We start from the raw sequence: 25,041 nt of genomic DNA, 5'->3' as shown, positions 1-25,041 counted from the left end.
TATTAATATCCACAGTACTATCCTCTTACAACAAATAATTAATTAGTCCAAAATGTTAATAGCATCAAGGTTGAGAAATCCTACAACTACTTATGGCTTAGACTGACAGCATATCCTGTTCTTCTGGATATTGTGATTAGCCCAGAAGAGGCTTGTCATCTAAATCAGGCACTGCAGAGGTAGAATCTTTTTTTTTTATCATAAGGAAAGGATCACTCTATTTTCTGTCTCAAGCACTAAGCGTTGGAGGCCATGTTTGTTTCCTTGGTTGAGATTCCACTTCATTATGAAGTTAACAGTCATGATTAGAGAATTTTTATTATTAATTAATATATTCTTTATGTCCTAATGTAATAATTTTTTAGAAATGTTTCATGGGCTATGAAAGAAATGCATTTTCCTTTTTCATGTTATAGCAATATAAATGTATGAATATAATTGATATTATGGATTGTCATTTAGGTTTTCTGTATATTTATAGCCAACTAAAAACCAATACAGAGATTTTCATTGATTTATGTAATTTTAATGATTTTCCATATTTGAGCGAGACTGATTTGGCTATCTGTGTGTATATGTGGCAATATATATGTATATAAAAACAAAGGGACATCTATAAATAAAAGAACTAGTGGCCGGCCCCATGGCTTGGTGGTTGGGTGCGGGCACTCCGCTGCTGGTGGCCTGGGTTTAGATCCTGGGTGCGCACTGCTGCACCACTTGTCAGGCCATGCTAGGGCGGCATCCCACATGCAGCAACTGGAGGGATGTGCAATTATGGCATGCAACTGTCTGCTGGGGCTTTGGGGAGAAAAAGAGAAAAAAAGGAGGGGGATTGGCGATGGATGTTGGCTCAGGGCCGGTCTTCCTCAGCAAAAAGAGGAGGATTGGCATGGATGTTAGCTCAGGGCTGATCTTTCTCACAAAAAAATAAATAAATAAATAAAAAATAAAATAAAAACTAAATTTTCTATTTCTATGATATCTTTAATTCCATTAGCAAGATTGTTTTTCTCTGTGTAACATTTTGTTTTCTAGTTAAGATTGACATTTACTAAATGTTTTATATTCTCTTAATTTCACTTTAAAAATAGAATATCAGGCTAACATATGGCTGTCCTTCACACTACATATGCCCACAGGGCCTCACAAAATGAATACACCCAGTATTTTCTCCTTTTTCCTTTATTAACTCCATTTATTTCTTTATTTCTCTTAGACAAAAGGACAGGTATTTTTAAAGATGAAGTTGTCTAAGTGAGCTTCTCACTTAACTTTAATAAAGATTCACCCTTCATGTATTGTTCAGATGTCGTGACTAACACGCTCATATCAAAATTCAGATTTCTGCCTTATGAGATTTCATAAGTTTCTGGAGACTTGAATTCCTGGCTCTAACAGTCATTTTCAATGTATCTTTAGATAAATTACGTCTATATACTGTGGCTCACTTTCTTTTTTAATAATCTGGTCATAGCTTTCTGCTCAATTTGTCTCAGAAATAGAGTGGGATAATAAATATTAAGGGACTCAGAAATATTAATGGCTACTTTATATATATATATGTATATATTCATATATACATATGTATATGTATATGGATGATGGTGGTGCTATAATTTAGACATTAGATAGCAGTGGTAAGAGCAACAAAAACATAAAATGGACCAGGGTAAATAAAAAGCTATGGTATGAAAGTTCCTGGGTAATTTTACATTTAGATCACGTTATTCATTTTTAACTTGGAATTTGAATAATGACTTCAATCTTTATTACCAAAGCTTCTGAAACACTGGCTTATCTCAAGGCCAAGTAAATTGTGTCCTTTTTCATTAAACGAAGTTGATTGAACACCTACTACTTACCACACATTGAATTATGTCCTGGGAAATAAGAGGATGAGTCAAATTGGTTCCTTGTCGTTAAGAAGCAGCTGGTTCAGGGGAAATGGAGTGACAGATGCAATAATAGAGCCATACGACATAGAGTGGAGCAAACAGAAGACAGATAAACTCTTCTCTGTAGGAGGGCTCAAGACACACTTCACAGTGGAGGAAATGTTTGAATTGGTATTTTATGTATTTGTGCTTGTCCTGGAGAATGTATGAATATTTGAAGGCAATTTTTACTTTGAAGCTCTGGCCTGTTTTGAAGCAAAGGTAAAGACTATAGAGACTATTCATGGACAAGACTGATACTGCTACTGTTGGCCTCTAGACTCTAGAGGAGTAGAGTCTGCCAATGCTTTCTGGGCTGTGGGTTTACCTATACCATTGTTATGATCAGGCACAATTTGAAAAGCTGTACAAAAAGTTTTCAAGAGTTTTCTTTAGATTAGAGATTATAATTGCATGTTAAAATTCTTTTCCAAGTGCCTGAATAAATTTACCATCAACTTCAAAAGTACAAATTATTTTCTTTTTACTTTACTGTAAAAAGAAGTAACGTGCATAAAATGATATTTTTAGCAGATAAAAGCTCTTTGGAAATAATTTAAAATGAGAAAAAACCCTCTGCAAGTATAGTCTGAAGTATTTGAGACACCCCTATTTAGAGCCAAGAACATCGATTGGATTTCAATTCTCAGTCTATTTCTCTGGCCGTGTGGTGAAGTGTTTAAGAGCTCAGACTCTGAAGGTAGATGGACCTAGGTTTGAATTTCTGCCATGTCTGTGATTAGCTATGTGTTGGCATGTTGTTTAACCTCTCAGAACTTTAATAGGTTCCTCAATGTTGTCAGACTAAAAGTAAAACCTTCGAAAAGGGTTGTTGAGACAATCCAACAAGATTGTGTCTGTGTGTGCGCACGCGTGTGTGTATGGTTAGCAAAGTGGCTGGCAAATAAGAAGCATTTGATTAGTGTTGACTGTTATTATCTTATTATTGTTTCATTGTTGTTATTATCATGTCTTTGGGCAGAGGTAATACATTGTGAAGGTTTCTCATTCTTTTCTCCAGATATCTACAAATGTCACCTGTTTGAAATGAATATCTAAGATATCCTTGAAGGGAAGGATATGCCAACATAAAGATGAAACAATGTCCAAGGGGTGTGCAGAGATGGGGAAGAGAAGTTGCCTTTATTTGAAAAATCAGTCCACACCTTTGTTCACATGGCTGTCGCTCCCTGAAATGGCCTACTTCTCTTTATCTACTTGATAGGCGCCAATTCATTTGTCATGACTCTGCTTACCATCATTTTCTTGATTAGACCTTTTTTGGCCTTTCATCCTCCTGCACCTTCCTTCTATCCCCAGCCCTGCAGAGCTGACCACTCCTCCCTTGAACCCCCACTCTGCTGTCTCTAGTGTGTGCCTGGCATGTAATAGATGATAATTCTTAAGTGGAGTCTTAAGTATATGTATATATTCTCTTAATAGGCCGTAAATCCTTCCAGGTTTTATTTCTGTATCTCCAGAATCTAGTAGATTATAGGAATTTCATACAATTTTGGTGTGTGAATGAATATGGCAGACTTTCTGTGTCATGAGAGATGAACAGAAGCTGTCTGATTGCTGCAGCTTATCAAGTTTCCTTGGGTTAGGATAGTGGCCTCTATATGCTATACTACTGAGATGTTTCTGCCATTAGAATAAACTATCAGAAAACGTGTCATAATCACTGGCTCTGAGCCCAGCAGTTTATTCTGTGGTCTTAAAAACCCAATGGCATGCACTGATGTGAATAAACTGGAGTGAAACACTCTTCTGAAGGAAATAAATTGACCCTTCTGAGGATGGATTCATGACTCTAATTCTAATATCATAAACAGCAATCTAGGATCACATGTTTCATGGGCTTAGAAAAGGAATAGATTTTTGTGTGCTGTGTTCAGCACACAAAATGCTGAGGGCTTCGCCACTGCAGCATTTACTTAGGCCCTATGGAAAGGGATTTGGGTTTAAGGAGGCAGGGAAAGTAATTGACTGTGAATGCCTTAGGAGTTATGATGAATTTTGAAACTTACAAATGGTCGAGAAACCTAAGGACAGTTTTACAAAAGACAAGTGCATATAGCAGGTTGATTTTGGCATTGAGAATAGGGTTATGCTTAGCATCAATAATAAGAGAAGATATGTTTTGATCCAGTCTTAAGATATGTTTTGATCCAGTCTTATTTTCCCTTTTTTACACTGTTAACACCCTGCACAAGACAGCCTTCTATTATCACTCCCATCTTTGTAGAAGTATGTTTCTTTTGTCTTTCCAAAGCATGATTGTTGTTATTGTTGTCAATTGTTGTCAATTCCAACTGCTAGCGACCCTGTGTACAGCAGAATGGAACCCTGCCTGGTCTTTTTGCACCATCCGCTCACCTTCAGATGCTATCAGACAATGCTCCACTGCTATTCATAGGGTTTTCACACCAGTTTTTCCAGAAGTGGGTCGCCAGGTCCTTCTTCTTAGTCTGTCTTAGTCTGGAAGCCTTGCCGAAACCTGTCTACCATGGGTGGCCGTACTGGTATATGAAATACTGGTGGCTTAGCTTTCAACATCACAGCAACATGCAGCCACCATAGTATGACAATCCACAAATGGAGGTGTGGTTTCCTGACCAGGAAATAAACCCTGGGCGTGACGGTGAGAGTGCAGAATCTTAACCACTAAATCACCAGGGCTGGCTTCCAAAGCGTACTCATATCAATTATCCATTTTTCGTTTTTTAAATTCCTCTAAATATCCATACTCATTCGTATCAATAACCTTTACTAACCTTAATCCCCTCTCCCCGTTCCTTCTACATGCTTGGAATGCTCTGCTATTCTTTGACCGTTCTCTCAATTTTTCCTATTGTTCTACTTCCTTACTAAAGCAGTAGCTAGGCAGCTGTCTTACCATTCAATCCTCACCAATTGTCAGACTTTGTATACAGAGTATCTCGGTGGTTTCCAAATCCCACTGATCATTAAGGGCATCTAATCATACAAAGTTTTAGACTACATCCATGGAGATTAGATTTTGATAGGTCTAAGCTTGTTTCCAGGAATGCCTAACTTTATAAAGCTCTCCAAATGGTTTTGATGGTCAGCTAGGTTGATGGTCAATAAATATATATACTATACTATATATATTCTAGTTGACCACTGGCCTCTTATATTTAACATAGTTTAGTTGTATATTGATTCAACTATTTCATATTTATGGATCATTTCTTCTAAGATATATTGGAAACTCCTTGAGAATTGAGGTTATGCATTAATTATCTCTAACTACAGGTAATAACTAAAGTATTTTGAATATAGCTGATTTTAAGGAAACAATTCAGGTTATTTTTTTACTGTTTATATCTTTAATTTGATGGAAAGAAAACTGCAATTTTACCTCCTAGGGTGAGGCACATGTTTAATGATAAGTCTTATTAGATGAAGTTAATAAGAGGAAAGCAGCCTCATTGATGATGTTTTGGATCAGAAGAAAGCATGAGGCTAGAGGCAGAAAAGTCCCTGCAGTTCTCCTCTCAGCAGTGAGAATGGATAAGTAGTCATCCTGGTACAAAACACAAAAAATGTTGGAATGCATACACTCACACACAGTTAGTCCTCTTTTGCACAGTTCTGATATGCATCAATTCAGTTACCAGGGTTAAGCTAAATAGCATCAGTCCTCCAACACTATGGTTCAGGTTTCAATTATCATAGTCTATTAGCTGTGTGTCATTTGCATAACATCCACACTTTATTGCTAGCTCTTCAGTCCACAAATCACTACATAAATAAAGGATGTGTGTCATGATCAATGACCAATCATGTCACTTCTTCAAAGTCTGTGATTGATCACTGTGTATCCCTCATTCAGTACAGACAACAAACCACTTACTTTGTGTTGTCTTCTTGTCTGAAATTGATAAACCCATGTGACATTTTACAAAACAACTAATCAAAAGAGGGAACAGGCCAACAAAAATGAAAGTGCATCAAACAAATGAAGAGTGATAATGCTGGAAGTGACATTTGAATGGAATGTAGATGGACTTATAGAAGACATAGCTGAGGAGGGAGTGTTGACACTGCTGCTATTCAAAAGTCTGTAGATATGAAGCCAGAGGAACTTAGTGAGGGGAACTTATTGACACAAATGAGGAAAGTGGTTTTGACAAACCAACGAGGATGTCCTGGAGAAGTGACGCAACCTAAAAATCTACATATTAAACGAACTCTCAGAAATACTGAACAACATTTAAGGCACAAAAGATAAAATGTTGGAAACAGATCCAAACCTAGAAAGTAGTGTGACAATTTACCAAGGCATAGAAAAGATACTTTATATCATTGTTATGCAATAAGAAGAAAAGACAAGCGTTGTTCAAAGTACTCAATAAGTTCCCTATATAAAACAAAAAAAACCCTTTAAATCTCAATGTTTAAAATTACATCATACTAAGTAAATATTAGTTTTTTTTTTTCATTTCCCTATACATTTATAACCAACGACAAGAGAATTTTTAATGTTTTGAAGAAATTTTTCAAATGTCACGGAACAATCCTAATTTTTCCCATTGATTAAGATCACTTTGCACAGTTGAAGCTTTCATGAACATTTTTGCAGTCCCATATGCTATGTAAAGTGAGGATTGCCTGTATATTCTTTATATGATGTGACTGAGCTTGCAAGAAAGTAAAGGAAATCTTTTGAACCAGTAAAAAACAGGAGTGCCAGAATGTGTCTGTTAGCAGTGATCCCAAACTTTGAGATTTTATGGGGCAAGGACATTCTAGACAGATGGACAAAAATGAGAAAGGAATCGCATCGTTGTGGCTTGAGGACAGGGAATGTTGGTGGGCAGAGTTGCAGGAAATAAGAGGTGAAATATTGAAGGGGATGAAATTCTGGGGTTCCTTTTATCTAGCAGATGAATTTTAATTTTTCTTTAGGTAAAAGCATTTGGATAGATGTTATTGAGAGTGCAATATTATTTTTTGTTTTTGGTAACAACTCTAGTAATAGAAAAATCAGACAACAAAAGAGAATTTTTTTCAGAGATGTCAATAAAAAGTTTATTGCAATGCAAAATAAAATGAATATATTAGGTGTGGAATGTTGATAAAAATCTAGAATCTCAGTTAAGAAGTGATCACTCTACAGTGACATGTTGAACATATTCTGTGTACCTACCTCTGTGTTCAGTATTACATGTAAATTAAATGCAGTGGATAAAATTGATAGTATTTGGTTTAAGTTCCTGTCTACAGATTTAACTATAAAGCCTTAGGGGTTTGATGTGATTCAATGATTTTCACCTTGAGACAAATAAAATGCAAATTGATTATTTTAATTTATTTTTCTAAAATGGTATTGAGTACAACTGGCATAAGTACTGTAGCAGAATGTTTGTGTGGTATAAAGATTAAACATTAAGTGCTAGGTTGTAGGTCTCAATTAGAAAACACTTGATTTCTGATAATTGGCGGAGGCTAGGGCACACTCATCAGTGCTCAAATATTGGATGTAATCTATCAATCACTTTAAACACTACTTATTGAGGCCCATTTAGAACGTTGGCATGGTATTGATGTTTAGATACAGCAGAGGACACGATGAGTACTAAAAAAAGACAACAATGAAAAATGGAAATGACAAAAACTAAGACTTAGTTTTAACAACATGGAAAGCTACTTGTCTAATTTGAAGTTTCCTTGTTCTAGTTCTAAAACTTCATTCCATTTGTATTCCCAATTATGTCTGGAAATAAGGATTGAGATTTATATGAAGCACTTTGAAAACGAGCTGTATTTAGCTCAGTTAATTTTTCCAGCAAAATAATAATTAATAATCCATTCTATCAATAGCCAAATAAAAATTTAAGTTTAATAATCTGTAAAATACAGCAGTTTCATAAAATATAAGATACAATGTTTCTCTAAAGGAAGCATGGATTCTCATTGGTGATTAAACACATGACTGCATGAAGTTAAATAGAATATAATTTATTGATAATTGTATCAAAATGCAGACTTTTTAGAATTGTATGAGACGTCAAATGTCATGTAAGCCAGCTCCCTATGTGATTTCATCTGGTGGGCAATTTCCATGGAAAAGATGATGTTTGAATTGACCCAAAATGGTGGTAAAACATTCCCTATTATTGCCAGGGAGACCGTTTGTGAATTATTCTTCTCTAGCGTGTAGATCAAGCAGCAAACTGAACTCTCTGTTTCTGCCATGTGGCTCCTGTACAAATGCAAAACACCCTTCGATTGAACCACCTAGGTAGGTTTCTGCTTTAAAGAAGAAACATATTCTGCCAATTTCTACACTCTATAGGGCAGATTGAAGCTGTTGACTCTGTGTTCTACCCACCCTCATCTCATACCAGACACTTTTTTCCAGAGCCGTTCCTTATTTGTGATACAATATTTATTGGCCCAAATAGCTAGATGCCATCTCACTTCTTCCCTGGAGATTTCAAATCATGACATAGATTCAAAAAGGAAGCCTATGGATTCCAAGTGGAGTGAAAGTGATTAGAAGAGGAACTGCCTCAGTCACGTTAATTGTGTGAGTGAAGTGAATGAAGTATGTTAATAGATGAGCTAGGCTGAGTGTAAGAGAGCAGAGCAGAGTTTCATTTCCCAGTGTTTGGATTGGCAAACACAGCTTTAGTATTGTTTAAGTTATTTATGACCACAGCAATCTCACAGATAAATGTCTCTGTGGTGCTTTTAAAAATGGAAAATGATACTGGATAGGAAAGCAGAAGGCAACAAATATTCAAAATCCAGTGTCCCTGTACCTTAAGCATGTAGTAAATAACAGCTTGCACTACAGTGTGTGAAACATATTAAGAATTTGATTAATATGTTTAAGTTCACTCAGTAGGAAATAGGTGTGAATTTTGAAGGTGATAAATGACTTTTTTTGTGGTATTTTAACAGCTGTCACTAAAAAAATGAACAATAATGATACAGCATTTTTGTTGTGTCTAAATTTTCATTCAAAAACAATTTAATGTCTTTTATAACATGTATTTTATTTTATTAAATGGATTTTATGCATCTCATGGTGCCAAACAGCTGACATTCATGCACCTCAGGATTAAAAGTCTTACTTGTTTTATAGTATATATTAAAAATAATAATAAGTTCCTTTATATGACTAGGGGTTCAAATGAGAAGAAGAGGGAAGATAGGCTTATTAATGTGGATGGAATTTCAAATTAAACAAGAACTATGGTAAAAAAAAAAAGTGGGAATAAGCACATGAAAAGATGCTAAACATCACTAATCATTAGAGAAATTCAATCGATTAGAACGATTAGAACGTAATGGATACAAATGCACAAAAAAGAGGTTAGATATGATATCAAATACATAAAAGGAGGGAGGAGGGGAGTTAAAGAGTACAGCTTTCAGACAGAGGTCAAACTAAAGTGACCATCAATTCTGTATAGAAGAAGTAAGGAACAGAGAAGGACTACTAAAACACTGAGGAAAAAAAAAAAAAGTTAAAAAATGGCAGTAAGTACATACTTATCAATAGCTACTTTAAACGTCAATGGACTAAATGCCCCAATTAAAAGGCATAGGGTGGCTGACTGGACAAAAAAACAAGACCCATATATATGCTGCATACAAGAGACACACTTCAGACCTAAAGACACTCACAAACTGAAAGTGAAGGGATGGAAAAAGATACTCCACGCAAATGGCAATGAAAAGAAAGCTGGGGTAGCAGTACTCATATCAGACAAAATAGACTTTAAAACAAAAACTGTAAAAAGAGACAAAGAAGGGCATTACATAATGATCAAGGGAACAATCCAACAAGAGGATATAACACTTGTAAATGTCTATGCACCCAATGTAGGTGCACCTAAATATATAAAGCAATTATTAACAGACATAAAAACAGAAATAGACAGTAACACAATAATAGTAGGGGACTTTAACACTCCACTTACACCAACGGATAGATCATCCAAACAGAAGATCAATAAGGAAACATTGGCCTTAAACGACACCTTAGAACAGATGGACCTAGTAGATATATACTGAGCATTCCATCCAAAAACCGAAGAATACACTTTCTTTTCAAATGCACATGGAACATTCTCCAGGATTGATCACATATTAGGCCACAAAACAAGTCTCCATAAATTTAAGAAGATTGAAATAATACCAAGCATCTTTTCTGACCACAACGGTATGAAACTAGAAATCAACTATAGGAAGAAAATCAGAAAAGCCACAAATACATGGACATTAAACAAAATGCTACTGAACAACGACTGGGTTAACGAAGAAATCAAAGAAGAAATCAAAAAATACCTGGAGACAAATGAAAATGAAAATACGACATGCCAGAATTTATGGGATACAGCAAAAGCAGTTCTAAGAGGGAAGTTTATAGCGATACAGGCCTATCTCAACAAACAAGAAAAATCTCAAATAAACAATCTAACAATGCACCTAAAGGAACTGGAAAAAGAAGAACAAACAAAGCCCAAAATCAGTAGAAGAAGGGAAATCATAAAAATCAGAGCAGAAATAAATGAAATAGAGACCAAAAAAACAATAGAAAAAATTAATAAAACCAAGAGCTGGTTCTTTGAAAAGATCAACAAAATAGACAAACCTTTAGCTAGACTCACCAAGAAAAAAAGAGAGAAGGCACAAACAAGTAAAATCAGAAATGAAAGAGGAGAGGTTACAACAGACACCTCAGAAATACAAAAGATTATAAGAGAATACTATGAAAAGCTTTATGCCAACAAATTCGACAATCTGGAAGAAATGGATAAATTCTTAGAATCATACAACCTTCCAAAAGTGGATCAAGAAGAAGTAGAGAATTTGAATGGACCAATCACCAGTAAGGAGATCGAAACAGTAATCAAAAACCTCCCCAAAAATAAAAGTCCAGGACCAGACGGCTTCCCTGGTGAATTCTACCAAACATTCAAAGAAGACTTAATACCTATCCTTCTCAAACTCTTCCAAAAAATTGAGGAGGGGGAAGCTCCTAACTCATTCTCTGAAGCTGACATTACCCTGATACCAAAACCAGACAAGGACAACACAAAAAAGAAAATTACAGGCCAATATCACTGATGAACATCGATGCAAAAATCCTCAACAAAATACTGGCAAATCGCATACAACAATACGTTAAAAGATTATACACCATGATCAAGTGGGATTTATTCCAGGTATGCAGGGATGGTTTAACATTCGCAAATCAATCAACGTAATACACCACATTAATAAAATGAAGAACAAAAATCACATGATCATCTCAATAGATGCAGAGAAAGCATTTGACAAGATCCAGCATCCATTTATGATAAAAACTCTGAATAAAATGGGTATAGAAGGAAAGTACCTCAACATAATAAAGACCATATATGAGAAACCCACAGCTAATATCATCCTCAATGGTGAAAAACTGAAAGCTATCCCTCTAAGAACAGGAACCAGACAAGGATGCCCACTGTCACCACTCCTATTTAACATAGTATTGGAAGTCCTAGCCAGAGCAATCAGGCAAGAGAAAGAAATAAAAGGGATCCAAATTGGAAAGGAAGAAGTGAAACTGTCACTATTTGCAGATGACATGATTTTATATATAGAAAACCCTAAAGAATCCACCAGAAAACTTTTAGAAGTAATAAACGAATATGGTAAAGTTGCAGGATACAAAATCAACATACAAAAATCAGTTGCATTTCTGTATACTAACAACGAAGTAGCAGAAAAAGAAATTAAGAATACCATCCCATTTACAATTGCAACAAAAAGAATAAAATACCTAGGAATAAACTTAACCAAAGAGGTGAAAGATCTGTACACCGAAAACTATAAAACATTTCTGAAAGAAATTGAAGAAGACACAAAGAAATGGAAAGATATTCCGTGCTCTTGGATTGGAAGAATTAACATAGTTAAGATGTCCATACTTCCTAAAGCCATCTATAGATTCAATGCAATCCCTATCAAAGTTCCAACAACATTTTTCACAGAAATAGAACAAAGAATCCTAAAATTCATATGGAACAACAAAAGACCCCGAATAGCTAAAGGAATCCTGAGAAAAAAGAACAAAGCTGGAGGTATCACACTCCCTGATTTCAAAATATACTACAAATCTGTAGTAACCAAAACAGCATGGTACTGGCACAAAAACAGACACACAGATCAATGGAATAGAATCGAAAGCCCAGAAATAAACCCACACATCTATGGACAGCTAATCTTTGACAAAGGAGCCAAGAACATACAATGGGGAAAAGAAAGTCTCTTCAACAAATGGTGTTGGGAAAACTGGATAGCCATATGCAAAAAAATGAAAGTATATCCTTACCTTACACCATACACAAAAATTAACTCCAAATGGATTAAAGACTTGAATGTAAGACCTGAAACTGTAAAAGTTCTAGAAGAAAACATAGGCAGTACGCTCTTCGACATCGGTCTTAGCAGCATCTTTTCAAACACCACATCTGACCGGGCAAGAGAAACAATAGAAAAAATAAACAAATGGGACTACATCAAACTAAAAAGCTTCTGCACAGCAAAGGAAACCATCAACAAAACGAAAAGACAACCTAACAATTGGGAGAAGATATTTGCAAACCATACATCTGATAAGGGCTTAATCTCCAAAATATATAAAGAACTCATGCATCTCAACAACAAAAAAACTACCAACCCAATTAAGAAATGGGCAATAGACCTGAACAGACATTTCTCCAAAGAAGATATACAGATGGCCAACAGACACATGAAAAGATGTTCAAAATCACTAACTATCAGGGAAATGCAAATCAAAACTACAATGAGATATCACCTCACGCCCGTCAGAGTGGCTATAATTAACAAGACAGGAAACAACATGTGTTGGAGAGGATGTGGAGAGAAGGGAACTCTCATACACTGCTGGTGGGAGTGCAAACTGGTGCAGCCACTATGGAAAACAGTATGGAGATTCCTCAAAAAATCAAGGATAGAACTACCATATGATCCAGCTATTCCACTGTTGGGTATTTATCCAAAGAACTTGAAAACACCAATTTGCAAAGGTACATGCACCCCTGTGTTCATTGCAGCATTATTCACAATAGCCAAGACTTGGAAGCAACCTAAGTGCCCATCAAGGGACGAATGGATAAAGAAGCTGTGGTATATATACACAATGGAATACTACTCAGCCATAAGAAACGACGAAATCCAGCCATTTGTGACAACATGGATGGACATTGAGGGTATAATGCAAAGTGAAATAAGTCAGAGGGAGAAGGCCAAATACCGTATGATTTCCTTCATTAAGTAGTAGATAATAACAACAATAAACAAACACATAGGGACAGAGATTGGATTGGTGGTTACCAGAGGGGAAGGGGGGAGGGAGGAGGGTGAAAGGGATAATTCGGTACATGTGTGTGGTGATGGGTTGTAATTAGTATTTTGGTGGTGAACATGATGTAGTCCATGCAGAAATAGAAGTACAATGATGTACACCTGAAATTTTTGCAATGTTATAAACCAATGTTACTGCAATAAACAAATAAGTACATTGTTGGCAATGAAAAAAAAAAAAAAAAAAGAAGGAATAAGTGATAAATGGCTGTCAGATAATATAGACAAGTGTTCAAGAATTACCAAGTCTCACATATCTGGGTCATCTGAGACCACTTAATGTAAGGGACATGGCACTATTTTAATATTTCCTATGAGAATGAAAATAGTAAAATAAAGTAAATAATATTATTTAAAAAAAAAAGTGGGAATAAGCACATGAAAAGATGCTAAACATCACTAATCATTAGAGAAATTCAAATCAAAACTGCAATGAAATATGACTTCACACTTATTAGGGTGGCAATTATCAAAAACAAACAAAAAAAGGAAAATGTGTTGGCAAGGATGTGGAGAAATTGTAACCTTTGTGAATTGCTGGTGGGATTGTAAAATGGTATAACTGCTGTGGAAGCCAGTATGGTGGTTCCTCAAAAAATTAAACACAAAATTACCATATGAACCAGAAATTCCACTTCTAGGTATAGACCCAAAAGAATTGAAAGAAGAGACTCAAGGTATTTGTGCACCATGTTCACAGCAGCATTATCCACAGTAGCCAAAATGTAGAGACAACTCAAATGTCCATTGATGGATGAATGGATAAAAAACTGTGATATATGCATGCAGTGGAGTATTATTCAGCCTTAAGAAGGAATGAAATTCTGATACATGCTACAACATGGATGAATTTTGAAAACATTGTGCTAACTTTAAGTCAGACACAAAAAGACAAACATTATATGATTCTACTTATACAAAGTATCTAAACCAGTCAAATTCATAGGACAGAAAGTAGAACAGTAGTTACCAGGTCCTGGGGGTAGGCAGTAATGGGGAGTATTGTTTAATGGGTGCAGAGTTTCAGTTTGAGATGATAAAAAACTTTTGGAGATGAATAGTGGTTATAGTTGTCAACAATATGAAGGTACTTAATGCGACTGAGCTGTACACTAAAAAATGGGTTAAAATAGGGAAATCTGTTGTGAGTATTTTATCACAATAAAAATCAGTGAAAATATTTTAATCTTGAAAAATATACTCCACAAAACATATAAAACAAAACAGAATTTCAGGAACTTCTCATACATACAAATAAATTCAGTTTTATTTGGAGTTTAAGGAATGTAAATCAATTTCCCTGAATCTAGATACTTTGTCTTTCTCCTAGGTGACAGTTAAACGAAATTCTTATTAAAATATATCTGATTTTCCATACAGTTGGACAAAATGACTTTATTTATTAACCTTAAATAAAATATAAACTACAATGTATATATTTATCCAGATAGCTGTTCTGAATTGAGTATAAAATTGAGCTGTTATTGAAGATCTGAAATAAATTACATTTAAACATATGAAATCTATAGACCAAACTTTATAAAAAAAGAAATGATATAAAGCTTGATAAACATTTTAGACGATATTATAATTTTTATGCTGCCCCTCTAAATTCTAGTTTATGCTGAGTTACCACTATTGATTTTCAGAGTTGCTGGTTTTGATTTTATAGTAGTAATTGCACACTTTCAAAAAGAAATACTTTAGTGCTACTTATTCTAATTCTTCATTTTGCGAATCAACTATTTCTTTTATCATCAATTTTTTTCTTGGCATTATGACCATGCGATAAACTACTCGCCCTGGAGGAATCTGTTACTTAGAAAGATAGGTATTGTATGTGTGTGTGTATAATATTTCCATATATTAAATGAAAAGTGAATTTTAGTGACAAGAAAATTTTCCTTCTATAAAGAAAAAATATGTTTCTTTCGTTAAGATAATAAAGATTACTGGACTAACATTGTTTTTCTGTTACATTGGTTTTTAGAAAGTTCAATGGCATATTCAACTATAAAAGCCACGTAGAGCTTCATTTATATATTTTATTCCTTTCCTTCCTTTTTTTAAAGTATTTCTCTTTTATCTGTATTCTTCTTCTTTCTAATTTAGTGTTATACATATTTTATTATTTCCCAGTTCAGTTTCTTATTTTAACTCCAGCAAGATTTTGAGGTAACTCATAAAACTAAATCCAATAAAATAAAATGATAAAGTTAGTCACAAGAAGAAAATTGGAAAATAAAGAAATGTAGTGTTAAGAGCCAAAGGTGTAGCTGAGTAATAGTGCTGTGTGAATCCGGAGACAGGAACACACACTGCCAGCTGGGTGCTTCAGCATGCTGTGATTTATATGACTTAGCTTTAGCTCTGTGTTGCGGGACTTGATAGTAGATAAAGATTTTATGTGGAGTCGTGAGGGATGAAAGTTGGGAAAGGCTTTGGTATGTGACCAATATATGTCTATTTGCAATTTGAAGGCAGATGAATTATTATCTCTTCTAAGAAACTTTTCTACTTCCACCTGTTCATGTTTATGATTACTATGATTTTCTAGGATGCCCTGTGGTTATGTTCGCAAAATCACTTACCTGTCTCATACTCTAGACCTGTAATGTTCAATACAGTAGCTGCTAGACACGTGTGGCTATTGAGCACTTAAATGTGACTATTTCTTGGTTTTGAGTTTCTGAAATCGCACATGGTTAGTATAAATTTAGACTCCAAATTTGTACAACAACACAGATGTAGTAATTTGATTTATCATGGGGCACTTTTCGTTTTTTTCAATCATTCCCAGAGCCAGGTCGAGACAAGCTTCTTCTTATTTTCTTGCATTGGGAAGTGAAGATTTTTTCTCTGTGAGTTTTGCATTCTCATAAAGTCTTAGATTTAATGTAGTAGCCTCAGCTCTGCCTTGTGTGAACATCAAAATCTGCTTCCTTTATTGTAACTAAGTCCAGACCTCCTGCCCCTTCTCACCAGGGCTCTCCCCAGTCGGTCTGGTTGCCTATTGCTCTAGATTTCTATTTTCTTTCAATCTTGCAAGCTCAGCTGTACTATAGCTTTGTGTGAGCCTGTGTGCATGTGTGTGTGTGTGTATTTCATCCAGTATTTTTAGGTTTATTATGGGAATATTTCTGAGTTAGCCTAATTCTTGATTTTCTGGAATCAGTTTTTTGTTTTTTATAGTATTCAGTGTTCAGTGGAATGTTGCTTAAGATTTGTAAGAGAGGAAGGAGATCAAAGTGCTGTTTTAGGAAGATTATTTTGGTTACTCACATGTCAATAGATTACAGGAGAGAAGACAGTAAATCAACATGCCATTTATTTAACGCCTTTGATGATTATTGAGAGATATCAGGTTTTAGATTGAACACTAACCTAAAGAAAAAAATTACTAAATGTAGTCTGTTTTTTTGAATGTATATAGAGTAGCTCCCCCTTGCAACTGTATTAAAAACTGACATCACAGACTTTTTTCTTTTTCTCAAGAGGGTTTCACAATTGAGAGAAATGTAAGGGGGAAAAATTGAGCATTTAACACTTGCCAGAATTGTCAACGTTTGGTCCATTATCTGTTGAAGACAGGTGTCTTTAACGTTTCTGTACACCGCGTGGCTTTAATTTCATCTGAAAATACAGGATTAGAAAACCAGGGATAGCACTGTCTGGATGAGAGGGGAGGGCTTAACAAGGGTCCAGGCTATTGTTCTGTATTGTAAACTATTTTACTGATTTATGCTTTTTTAGTTCGTCTTTCTTATTTTACATTCAAGCTAATAAAAAGTCTTTTTAAAAATTCAGCATTGGGCTGGCCCTGCGGCTTAGCGGTTAAGCACGTGCGCTCTGCTACTGGCGGCCCAGGTTCGGATCCCGGGCGCGCACCAACGCACCGCTTCTCTGGCCATGCTGAGGCCGCGTCCCACATACAGCAACTAGAAGGATGTGCAACCATGACATACAACTATCTACTGGGGCTTTGGGGAAAAAAAAGGAGGAGAATTGGCAAGAGGTGTTAGCTCAGAACCGGTCTTCCTCAGCAAAAAGAGGAGGATTCCCATGGATGTTAGCTCAGGGGTGATCTTCCTCACACAAAAAGATAAATTAAAAAAAAAGTTCAGCATTATGTTCTAATAAATTCTTTCTTTGATTTGGTGAGCCTAAGAGTAATCATGAGATAGTCACATGATTTTCATTAGTATCAATGATTTGTATAGATATGTTAAAGTGAATTCTTCAAGACTTAAAACAATTTGAGCACAGTTTTGTTGATGCTTTCAACCTTCAAGGCAGAAGATATACAAACAGCAGTAAATGCTGGCCTCCCAGACTTCTATCTCAATGTTAAAAATGTATCATCAACAAGCATTTTGTTGTTGTTCTATGAAGGAGATGGTCTTCAAATCCTTAGACTTTGAAACTTTGTAGCCGTTTTCTAAACACTTAAATTCAAGAATTTGTTATTCACTGAAAATTTGAGTACCTGTTATGTGAATCAGCAGCGCTGCCCTCAACAGACATTGCCCTTGCTCTAACTGAGCTTAGAGTCTAGAAGGGAAGATGGACATTGCATTTGTGATTCTAGATATTATATAAGGAGAATTGTAGCATTTTATAAGTAGTTATGTCAAAATGATTTCAGTCAAGACAATAGTTCTCAAAATGTGGTTCCCACGCAAGTAACGTTAGCAATACCAAGAAATTTCTTAGAAATGTAATCTCTAGGGCCCCCACAAAGACCTATTGTGTCAGAAATAGGGGGATGGCACTTAGCAATCTGTGTTTTTAAGAAGTCCTCCACATGGTTCTGATAGCTAAAGTTTAAAAACAACTGATCTAGGTCAGGGTTTCTCAACTTTGGCACTATCGAGATTCGGAACAAACAATTCTTGGCTGTGGGGCCTATCTTGTGCATTGTAGTCTGTTTAGCAGCATTCCTGGCCTCTAACCACCAGATGCCGGTAGCATCTCCCAGTTGTAGCAACCAAAAATGTCACCACATATTGCCAACTATTCCCTAGGGAAAAATTCTTGGTGCCAGTTTGTCCCTGCCCCCATCTCCCCCTCCACACATACACACCAGATAATGTTCAAATAACATGCTCTGCCCTTTATCTTGTTATAGCGTGTGGTCAAGTGCTCTGAAACAAGTGAAAAGGGCCTCCGCCACGTTTACTCAATATAGGAATCCTAAATGAATTTGATCTCAAGTCCAAACAGAGAGAATCTGAGTTCTAGTCCCTTCAGTCTCTCCTTTTTTTTCTTCCTTTCAACCTCTTTCTTTTTCCTCTCACTTCCCGCCCACTCCCCCATCAGTGTTTTTCCTCCTCCTGTCTTTTTCAAAGTAAGGAGTGAATACATACTCTTATAGATTAGTCCTATTTTGACCTTAAATAGTAACTCATTCTGTTGATGTTCTAAACTTAGCAATTTAATGAGTCTCATGTAATTAAATTGGGGTTTGTTTTCACCTAAATTAGACTGAGCCACCTGGTCTTTCCTAAGACCTTTGAACATAATTAAGAAAGTGAAGGATGTAATTTTCACTGTGTCTTGTATTAATAATAAATCAAAATATTCTCATTGGTGACATGTTATATGGAAGCCTTTATCAATCACAGATTTCCTTGGGAATTCTTTTCTTTCCAAATCTTTTGTTGTAGTTACTCGTTCATTGTATTTCAAAAACTTTTCCTAGGCCCTAGTCATGGAGGGGGAAGATGTTCCAGTTTCTTATGTTTCTGAAGCAAACTCCAAAGTGTTTTAGTTTTCTGGTTTTCAGATCATAGGAGGTCCTGTTTGAGGACACATTGCTAGGAGCCAAGTAGATAAAGTAGTTTTAGTTAAAAAGCAGAGATCACTGCTGGTGTAGTACTAATGCGTTCTGATAGGCTCATAAACATATGTACACTTCCTAAAATCCTTAGATAGACCTGGACTTGTGGCATGTTTCCACAGGTTAGTTATGTTAGCAGGCTCATTACAGGATTTGATTCTTATTTACATTGGCTGATGCTAACTGATGGTGAGGGTCAAGGATATTTTATCTCCACTAATGACAGATTCTTGAGCAGGATGGTAGTAATACAGTTGTATACTAAAAGATGATGGATATAATGATGATGATCATGGTGATAATAAATTATATGTAGTTGTAACAAGCTTCAGATAGGTAAGTTTCAAAGAGAGCAGAGAATTGCAAGATATGGCTGGTATTGGAATAAATACAATATTGTCTAGATTTTGGACAGAAGATTTTAGGCATAAAGTCAGCTAGATTTTTTTCTTTTTGCATTTTTAATTGCTTTTTATTGGGACAGTGCATAACTATAGTGGGGGGGACAGGTAGCGGCCCACTGCCATCCAGCTCCAACTCCCAAGGGGTGAAGTGCAAAATACAAACAGAGAATCACAAATACAGCATGGTATAAGGGGGTTAGGTATCCAATAAATTGAGGTCTTCAGGGGAAGGGCCTGCTCACAGTCTCATACTAGCACCCAGAATTCTCAAAGGTACAGATTGTAAAAATCTGTGCTCTCTCAGGCTTACTCACAATAGTAAAATGTCATGTCTCCAATGAACCCCGAGTCAGAGGATACCTGGAGGATCAGGGACAGTCAGAAAGGAGACAGGTGGAAATGGTCAGATAAAAATGGGGAGAGAAGAGACAGAGGGGGAAAGACATTCAGAAAAGAGACAGCCAGAGATTGTCAGAAAAAGACAGAGGGGCTGAGACAATAAGAAAAGAGACAGCTAGAGACAGTCAGATAGACACAGCCAGAGAAAAGACAGCATAAGACAGGCTAACTCAAAGTTTCCAGAAGCAGTGCTTCCATTTCAATGGCACGCTTTGAAAGCCAACGTGACCTAGGTTGAGGTTACAGAAGCACTCACACACACATGAGCATGTTTTTATTTATGTACACTATATATTTAAAGGGCTGGCTCCGTGGCCTAGTGGTTAAGTTTAGTGTGCTCCACTTCGGTGGCTCAGGTTCAGTTCCTGGGCAGGGACCTAGACCACTTGTCGGCAGCCATGCTGTGGCTGCAACCCACATACAAAATAGAGGAAAACTAACACAGATGTTAGCTCAGGGTGAATCTGCCTTGGATTTAATATACATTTATTACATATATATTTAATATATATTATTAATTAATTAATATAATTATAAATGTTTATTATATAAAATTTATATTATATATATTTACTATGTATAATTAATTAGTATATTTAATATATTTAAATAAATATGTTTATTTATACATAGTAGATATAAGCGCCTTTCGGAAACCGGGAAAGGGGTAAATAGCTCCTGGAGGGGTCTGGGTTCAGAGCCGGAGTTGAGGGACCGGGCAAGTGGAATGTTTTCCTTGCTGCATGGAAAGCAGCATGGCCCACCCTCTGATGTTAAAAAGTATCAATTTGCCTCATGATAAAATTCTCATGAGGTGAAGCACAAGGAAAGGCAGAGTAGGGAAGCTAAAACCAGGATTCCGGGTGTCAAAGGAGAAGTTGGGATCTTGGGAGCCAAGCCCTCTCTAGTTTGCCAGTCCCAAAATATTGGGGGTGGAGGTCAAAGCCTCAGCCCTTAAACCTTCTCCAGAAGAATGTCGAGCCCCCTGGCAACCTCCTCTTGCTCTTTTTTCTAAAAAGGATTTGTGAGGGCCAAGGGGAGGGAAAAGTTGACATCTTAGGCTGGGGAAGGGTGACTGGCCTTAAAGAAAAAGACCAAGGCTTGGGGCTGGGCATCCAGGGGAGACAGGGCACACAGATAACAGATAGGTAACTGTCACCCCCTCTGGATTCTGTTACCTCTTTGAGTCTAACTCCCTGCTGAGGGGAGGAAGGAGGTAGTGGAGGGACGAGAGACAAAGGAAAGGCTTTGAGGAGTGGGGGGCGCAGTCCCTATGGAAGGGTTCTGTCCCTCTGCCTCCACCGCACAATCAGGCCAACTCATTTCACAGTATAAAACACTGTAGCAGGACAGGCTTCACAGCGCCCCCTGCTGCCTGAATCAGAGAGGCCCAACAAGGAAGGCCAGGAGAGGAGGCTGAAGGTAGGTTGAGGAAGCTGGAATAATCTGTAACCAGAAAGGAGGGCTGGGGACTGATTTGGAGGGATCCTTAGGAGGCAAGAAATTCGAATCAGAGCAAGTTTTGCTGGGAGGGAGCTACTGGACTGTCAAGGAAGGAGGTTCCCATTTCAGAATAAGTCTGGGTTGTGGGGAGGAGATTATGACAGGGGCATCGACTTCCCTCTAAAATGGGCTTCAAATCAGAGAAGGATGTAACCACATGGAAAATTTGGGTAAATCAGCTAAGGTCAGGGGAGCAGGAAGGAGCAGCCTAGTCACCAACTTGAAGGGTGGATATGGGAGACATTGTGGGGGGTGTGGCGTTTCCTTGTTGGGTCTCTCTAGAAAGGATTCCAGCCCACCCCACAGCCCACCGCCTGTACCCCTTTTCCTCCAGCCCAAAAGTGGTCATCATCCCCAGCCACTCATCCCCAGAGGTTGGGTTGAGGTGAGACAGCCAACAGGCAGCTGGGGGTATCCACCCCCCACACCCCCAAAGTCACCAGCTCTCTGGCCTCTCTGGGCCACAGAAACAAGAGACAGCACAAAACACAAGGAGAGCTTCCTGTCTGATGGCTGTGACGGCAGAGGGTCAGACAGGAGAGGCAGCGAGGCCACGTGCCCACTTAGTCTCTTCCTCTCTCTCTCTTCCTCCTCTTCCTCCAAATCTCTCTCCCTTATGTGTTTGTTTTATGTCTAAAGAGTTCACAGAGCAAGAATAGGGGAGGGCGAGTTCAGGGGGTCGGAAGGCTGGTCACTGCCACAGCGTTGGGCTCCCTTGAACATGGAGCCCTCTATCTCCAGGCCTCTGAGGACAAATGATGAAATGTAGGAAGAGTTAACAACAAGGAAGGGTTTGCCCAGGACTTGAACTTCACTGTGTGTAAAGATTGAAGCTGTCAGGTTGGGGGCTGCATCTTGGCTGGTCTGGAAGGACAGGGGCGGTGGGGGGTGCAGCAGCAGCCGCTGAAGCCATCTTCCTCAGTGGATGCTGTCCCCCACAAACCTCTCACCTTCCCCAGTGGGCCCAGCCCAGGGCGCCTCTTTGTGGGGGATCCTGCAGCCTGGTTTGTGGGCCACCAACACAAACTTCAGACACTCCTTCTCCTTTTGAGGTTCCTGATCTTGGACTCCAGCTCTGCCTTTTCTTTCTTCAGTTGATCTTATTCCACCTGGAGTCAGTCAGCTCCCTCTGACGGTTCCTACATTAGCTGCTGCCAGTTTGTTTCCTTCTAGGGAACCTTGGCTTCTCTTCCTCCTCTTGAGTAAGAGTTTCCTCCCGGGGTCTCCTAGGCAGGGCTCGGTTGGGCGTGCAGACCCAGGTCCAATGGTATGTTTCAAAGAGAGCAGAGGGATGTAAGATGTGGCTGGTATCGGAATAGACATAACATCATCTAGATTTTGGACAGAAGAGGGTAATCCACCCTGTGTGAAGAACACTGAGAACAGGTCTGCCACGTGGTTAATCAAATGATTGGCTACTGGGGAGGGTGATGTCCTGGAAAATGCACAGGACAAGACGTGGCAGACTTGAAGAATTCCATTCTAGGGAGAAGTAGGTGCATTGGAAAGTGAAGATGTCCCTTAGAGGCTGGTGGGTAAGGAAAGAAAGAAGCAACTAACAGAATAGGGCCCTATTTGTCTAAAATGCCATCAAAGAATAAGAAGATGTCAGATAAAAACAAGCCAATGACAACAAGACAAGAACAAGAAAAGTGGACCTGTATTAAAGAAACTTCACAACTGTACTTCAGGACATCACAAAGAATATGTACCTTTGAACTAAGAAGCCAGTGGAGTCAACCCCATCCCTCAAGTATTATCTGCTATTTCTAGAGCAAAACTAATTAGAGACCTAATCCTGATCATAAAGAACATAGAACCCAGTATTCATAAAATATACCGTGTGAAGAAAAGTATCACCTACTGTTGCTGGACAAGAAAAGTTCAAGATATTTCATGAAATCCTCATTGTTAGAAAAGAATCCAATATTCACAAAAATTACTACATGAAGAAAAGGTACTCAAATGTTTATTGAATGAATTCCTCAATTTTATATCAATTCAGAAGTGCTCTGAAAATGCGTGGGTAAATTAAAAAATGCTGACTCTGTTTCATTCAAGGCTCTGCTGAACTGAAACATCCAAGTAAATGCCTTCTCAGACCACATTTTCTGAAATAGTTCTCCTCCACCATTCTTTTCATAGCTAATATCACTACCTGAGGTTTTACTATATAGTTTTTATTAGTTTATTTTCTGTCTCTTCCACTAGAATAAAAGCAGCATGTGGTCAGCAAATTTATTTGTTTTAGTTTCTCTCTCATACCTAGAATAGTGCTGGCCACACAGAAGGCACTCAATAAATATTTGTTGAATGAATGAATGAATGAATCCATTAAATATTTTTGAAGGAATTTCTATATAAAAGAAAAATGAAATGGTGCGATTTTCAGCAAATTAAATCATATACTTGAGTTGGAGCTAATTCCTCTGCTTTGTTAAGTTTGGCTTGTAAAAATACTGTGAATTTTTTAAATACTATAATTGTATAGGAGAAAAACATTTCTAAATGAGTCAGCGAGTACATTTGGGAAAACATTTGGTGCAAGACGTACTGGGAGAGAGCCTTGAGATCAGGCCAATAGACCATTCATTTTACTGCTGGAAATTTTAATAAAACAGTAAGATTGTTGATGTCGCTTCCTGTTAGGAAAAATTATCAGAGCAACATATGCTGAGAGGATAAACAAGAATGAGGGTTTAAAATTTAGTTGATCTTAGTGGTTGAGATAATTCTATTAGCACTAGGAAAAGAAAAACAGAGCTCTGGTTTGAGCATTCACTGTACTCTTAACATTGATGCTGAACCTGACATTTCACAGTATGTGACATGAAGTGAGAATCGTTTATCTTCATTTTCCCTCTTGGTTAGGGCCAGTTGAATGTTATCCCTACATATGTCTGACACATGAACATGTAACACAGCAAAGCGTTAGAGACTTTATTGCATTGGACATCGGATTTGGGGTCCTGTGAAGAACACATCCCAGCCTCTGCCCTAAATGCTGAGATCAGAATCAAGAGAGTGCATCCTTTGGAGGGTAAACAAAGATTTTGATGGTCACTTTGCGTTAAGCTCCATACCAATTTTGCAATATAGATTGCAAAATTATTCCCACATTACTGCAAAGGTGTAAGTCATAGGCCTTCCATCAGATCCTTGGCACATATGTAATAGGAATTTATGACTGTAAATAGTGAGGCAGTCACAGAAATTATATGAAAATTAGTCTATATTATAGTCAAGAAATATGTATGTAAAAATTATGATTAAATTTGGGGCATTTTAGGTCTGGAATTGTCCTTTCATTATTCAGGAACAAATTAAATAAAACCCAGAGAAGTGAATTTATTTTTCGGAAGCCCAAGGATTAATTATTAGCATAATAAAGGCATAGATTGAAGCCTCTTGAATCCCAATTCTTTGAGACTTTTAAATATGTGACACTTAGGCTGTAGAAAATTATCTGGAATCTGATTAAATAAAGCCCTCAATTATGATTTTTTTTAAATGTAAAACTTTGAGGAAAAAACAAAACAAAGAA

The 25,041-nt window shown here is 37.2% G+C and overlaps 1 protein-coding gene and 1 pseudogene across 5 annotated transcripts in view; one reads left to right on the top strand and one right to left on the bottom strand.

Moving 5' to 3' along the window:
- Positions 1 to 25,041, top strand: part of DPP10 (dipeptidyl peptidase like 10) — an 830,517-nt gene that overhangs the window by 435,496 nt on the left and 369,980 nt on the right. The window lies entirely within an intron of this gene.
- The window catches only part of LOC106800812 (protein FosB-like), a 28,717-nt pseudogene continuing 25,815 nt past the window's right edge, over positions 22,140 to 25,041 (bottom strand).

The sequence above is a fragment of the Ceratotherium simum genome, chromosome 9, assembly GCF_057802395.1.
Source record: "Ceratotherium simum simum isolate JZ-2026a chromosome 9, ASM5780239v1, whole genome shotgun sequence".
Classification (NCBI taxonomy): Eukaryota; Metazoa; Chordata; class Mammalia; order Perissodactyla; family Rhinocerotidae; genus Ceratotherium; species Ceratotherium simum.
Note: the sequence above shows the minus strand (reverse complement) of the source record. Positions and strands in the feature narration are given on the sequence as shown.